Consider the following 5,396-nt stretch of genomic DNA (forward strand, 5'->3'; position numbering starts at 1 on the left):
TAAGAAGTTACTCACTGCATCAGTTACAGTTAACCCTCTGGTATCCCACCCAGAGAGGTCCTTCTAACCACCAAAAGCATTTGTTTTTAACTTTTTTTTTTTTTTTTTTTTTTTTACATTGACTGTATTTTAATTTGAGCCATAAACAAAAATTCCAAATACTCAATAACTGGCATGTTTTTAACCCTTTAAATACCATGTTTGTAATGTAAACAAACCATATTTTTTGATGCAAAAAACACACAAAAAACGTTTTTTTTTCAATATACTATATATAAAGTGGACTACTTATTTTTTTAAATTTTTGTGCTGAGTCAAATGTGAAATGCTAAAATGTGTCAATGCACATTTTTTACTCACTTCGGAGAAGGGTGCTAGTGCAGTCATTTTCCATTGTTTACAATGTGCAGATTTTAGTGGCTGGGTCAGAATTTTTAGAAACCGTGCAAAAATGAACAACTTTTGAATACTGACCAAATACAAACTGTGAAAAATAATATGACCTTTTATTACATGTACAAGTGCAAAGTGTGCATAATAGGCTCATACTGGAAGATTAAAATAAGATAAGATAAGATAAGATAAGATAAGATAAGATAAGATAAGATAAGATAAGATAAGATAAGATAAGATAAGATATTCCTTTATTAGTCCCACAAGGGGAAATTCCAAATTTACAGGAGGAAGAGTGGAGCACAACGAAGCACACAAGACCAAAAATAGCATTCAGTCAGCACAACGAACAGATGCACAATAGGAAATACAGAAATGTAACCAACAAATCAAAGAAGTTATGAATACTATTTACAGCTGTTGTACACATGCTGAACATGCCACAGGTTGGATAGGGGACACATATGTACACCTATACACCTATATACACACATCTACATACATAATTATATATATATATATATATATATATATATATATATATATATATATATATATATATATATATATATATATATATATATATATATATATACACACACACACACAGATAGATAGATAGATAGATAGATAGATAGATAGATAGATAGATAGATAGATAGATAGATAGATAGATAGATAGATAGATAGATAGATAGATAGATAGATAGATAGATAGATAGATAGATAGATAGATAGATAGATAGATAGATAGATAGATAGATAGATAGGTAGAGATATAGATATAGATATAGATATAGATATGAATAACTTACATATTGTAATCACTGTAGTATTTACTTATTTGATTAGTTAAATCCAGGTGGGGACTTTTTTTGCCAGGTCTTGTTATGTACACCATACAACAAACCTTTAGCAGTGCATGAAAAACAAGACATTTTCTTTTTGTTTTGGTAGACTTGTACATTTATGAACTAAAAACAGACATGGAACAGTCTGTTTCCCTGAAATTCAGTTCATTATTGTTTTATTTGACTAATGTGGAATACATTTACTAAACAAGCACATCTTTTGGAATATTATACACTCCTATGTGTCTTTCTTTCTCTTGGATTATTGTTCCTTTCTCGCTTATGATACACCTACCTTCATTAAACACATCTAATGTGCGTCATGCTGTTTTGAGTCATCCTGCACTGTGGACTCACGTGTCACATTCAGATCCGGACTGTAGCCATACAGGCTCCTGCTGGGCCCGCACAGCCCTGGGAAACACAGCTGGCTGCAGGTGTTTGCTATTCAGTGCTGCTCACCTGCCGTTCTGATGAGGTAGGGCTGAAATCAAATATGAAGCTCTTAAAAGCGGACAAGTGCCATTCAGAGCAAACAGGATCAAATGGCAACATGCACATGAAATGAATACATATAGTGAACCCATTACCATGTAGCTTATTTTACATATCCCACCCAGTACATGACCTATTTAGCCAATGTAAAGCTATTTGTTCTACTTCTTTACTTGTGTTTCAGTCACATGACTTTCTTTAAAAGTAAGGTTAAACTGGAGTTATGAGCCTGTTAAATTACCAAAGTCTATTGTTTTTTTCACGTATTCCAAACTAACTCTTGTCGCACATTGCCCTGCTCATTGTATTTCATTTGATTTTGTTCACATCTGATTATTTTTTACAGGAAGTTTTTCTTTTCCCTTCATCTGAACACAACCTCAGTGGTCATATCCTGAGCTTTGTAAACGTTTCCTACACAGGTCATTGTGCCCAGAGACTTTAATAGCTCAGGACCAACCGCCTCTCTTAGATCTGCCTGATAGAGCTGTCTCTATCTGATCAAGCTGAAACATCCAGACTCAACAAACAGACATCTGAATCACACAATCTGGGCTGCATCACAAAACCCGTGAGAGTGTGGCTGTAATCTGAAGCTCCAGTTTTAACACCGGCAGGAAAGTGAAACCCTCATCAAAGGCCGTGATGAGATTTAATCCTCACTGGCATTTGTAAAATAGTTCAGATGAAGTCTGGCACAAATATGAAAAGAGAGAAAAATAGACTCTTTCTAATAAGGTGTCGATAAAGCGTTGTCCTTGATGAAGACTGTTTCACAAAAACACTTTGCTTTTCAGGTAAAACCTTGCTAAAAACTGAAAACAAACTACAAAATGAAAATCTGTCTGCAGATGCTTGTCACTGTATCTTTTGTTCAACTCTTTCATGAAAAAGCCCAGGTGTGAGGAAAAAAAAACTGCAACTTTTTATTTACGTCACTGAGTCCTGAAGAACAACATTTCTTTTCAATACCATGACCTTATCAATGATATTATTCAGAGAAGCAGAAGCTATTTGTGTTTTTTAACACCTTGTTTTTCGACATGAATATGTGGTCTTCACTCAAGGAGAAAAAAGTTAAGGATCATCTCTGTTTTTGTTCATAAATGAACAAAAACACTTCAGTCAACATAATGTGTTTGCATTTGGGATAAAAGAACAAGGATAAGATGTTCCACAGCCTGTTTTTAAATTGATAAGATACATTCAACCATATAAAATGCTCGAGGTTGCAAAACTAATGAACGTAATGTGCAACAAAATACTGGCAGTGATTTAAGATACCTTGAAAAATAAATAGAAGGACACAATTTTCATCAAAATATAATTTAATCCCATTTTCTCAGTCCAAAGCTAACATTCTATTTGCATGAAAGATTTTAGGTTGACACCGACTCCTTAAGCATTAAAGTAGACTTTGTGAGGTTATTATAGAGCTGTGCTGCCCCCCTGTGCTCCACATGCTGAAACACACCACAGAAACATGCAGCGTCTGTCCAGACTCTGTTTCTGGATACAGTTGTTTGGTTCAAAGTAGAAATGTAGGCAAAAGCTACATGCGGAGCTAATTCGATTATTAATTATAGCTGTTTGTATTGTTAATTTTACAGAAAGAGGGTGAACTGTAGCATGAAATTCAGTCTATTCACTTGTATTTATGACACTGTAAAATCAATCCCCTTACTTAGTTTTCACTTTCTGGTCTTCTCTTCAATCCAAATCCAAAATGTACAAAACCCCTAGGGTAACATTAGATTTGTTGGGTTGTAAAGTTATAAAGACCACATATTTGCATTTTTTTTCAGTCTCTGTATTAAGATCCAATCTGTATATATGTGAAGTATGTACAGCAGTAAAAACAAAAGTGTCAGGGAAAAACCAGCTTCTATAAACCAAAATGGTAGTATTTAGTGTGACCTCCCTTCACACTTAACATGTCTTTAACCCTTTGGTTCAAAGTAACATTTATTACGTTCATTTTCTGATGTTTTATACCAGGTTGCATTCAACACATGTCAGATGTTTCTAACTGTTCATGCTGCTTCTTGCCATGTGGTCAGGGGTCAAATAAATAGTAAATAGTGACTTTAACCTTTAGAACCCATTTAGTTCAGTTTTCTGTGTCTCTTTTTAGGTTGTGCACATATTTCTTGTATTTTCTTGTTGTGTCTGAAGAAAAGAGAATGAGAAATAAATCTGTATGCTCATTTCAACCCTATATAATATAATAATGACTCATAATATAAAACCGTCTTGCTATGAAATTAAAATCATTTCATACTACCCTGTTTAACTGTAGTAACTTGAAAATAGTGTTATAACATGAATATACCTGTTGTAATGTGAAACATACAATGTAATATGAAAATGTCTTGCTATAAAATGAAAATCATCTTGATTATAATTAGAGTTATAATAAAACCTTATTGATCCCTGCAGGGGAAAATATACTTTTCCCTCACCTCAACAAAAAGAAAGAAAACGAAACAAAAACAGATCCGTCTATCAGTCATTGGACTAAGATGCTGTAGCGACTGATGTTAGTGGGAAAACTTTGATACTGCTATAGTTTAAAAATCAATCAATCATTCAGTCAAATTTTATTCCTATAGCACAAAATCATAACAAAAGTTAGCTCATGCTACTTTACACACAGAACTGGTCGAAATCAGACTCTTGAAAAGACTCTTGAAGATCTTGTTACAGTGTGAAAATCCATTGTTATAACATAAAAAAAAATATCTTACAATGTGAAAAAAATTGTTAGGCTTATGTGAACAGTGAATTGTAATATGAATATATTATACCATCATGTTATGTGTTACTCTTCTGTTTCTCTGTTTCTGTCTTTTCTTCCACACTTCAGTTGCTTATTTTCATAGTCATACATATACATATATGTTTGCCATAAATAATGGAGTCTACATTTTGGACTGAGTTTTTTTAATCACTAATTACATGGATGTAACAGGATGAGGTTGTCCTTTATTCTTTATTTAAGGATCCCCCAAAGTAGAGACTATTCTTCCTGGGGTCCATTCCCATTACCAATACATAAGTATTACAATTTATACATTTACAAAGCACATAGACAGAAAAAATACATAGTTACATTAATTTAGCATTGTTTCATTATTGATTAGAGATTTATTAAGATTTAGGTTTAGGTTGTTGCAGATTTGTACAACATCTATAAATCTCTTGCCCTGTCTTAACCCTGTCACACCTGGTCCATCCATCCATCCATCCATCCATCCATCCATCCATCCATCCATCCATCCATCCATCCATCCATCCATCAGTGCTGGTTTCATCCTCTCACCAGGCCTCTGCATCCCCTGTCACTGACTTTTTCTCCAGCTGGACTGCGGTCAGTTTTGTCACACCTGCTACTCAGAGCATCTCATGGGAACCGAGCGCTGCCGCGACCGATTCCGGGTGTGCGGGGCGGCGGTGCTGAGATCCATCCATCCGCTATGCAAGCAGATCGGTGAGAACAGACCCGCCATTTCCCGCTGTGGGCTTTTCTTTCATTGCGCTTTAAAGCCGAGCGGCGACGGAGCAGGAGGAGGAGGAGGTGAGGAGTAAAAGAGGAGGAGGAGGAGGAGGAGGAGGAGGAGCGGCGGCGGAGCGGCGGCGACGGTAGCGGCAGAAGCG

This window comes from Sphaeramia orbicularis, chromosome 13, assembly GCF_902148855.1.
Source record: "Sphaeramia orbicularis chromosome 13, fSphaOr1.1, whole genome shotgun sequence".
Lineage (NCBI taxonomy): Eukaryota > Metazoa > Chordata > Actinopteri > Kurtiformes > Apogonidae > Sphaeramia > Sphaeramia orbicularis.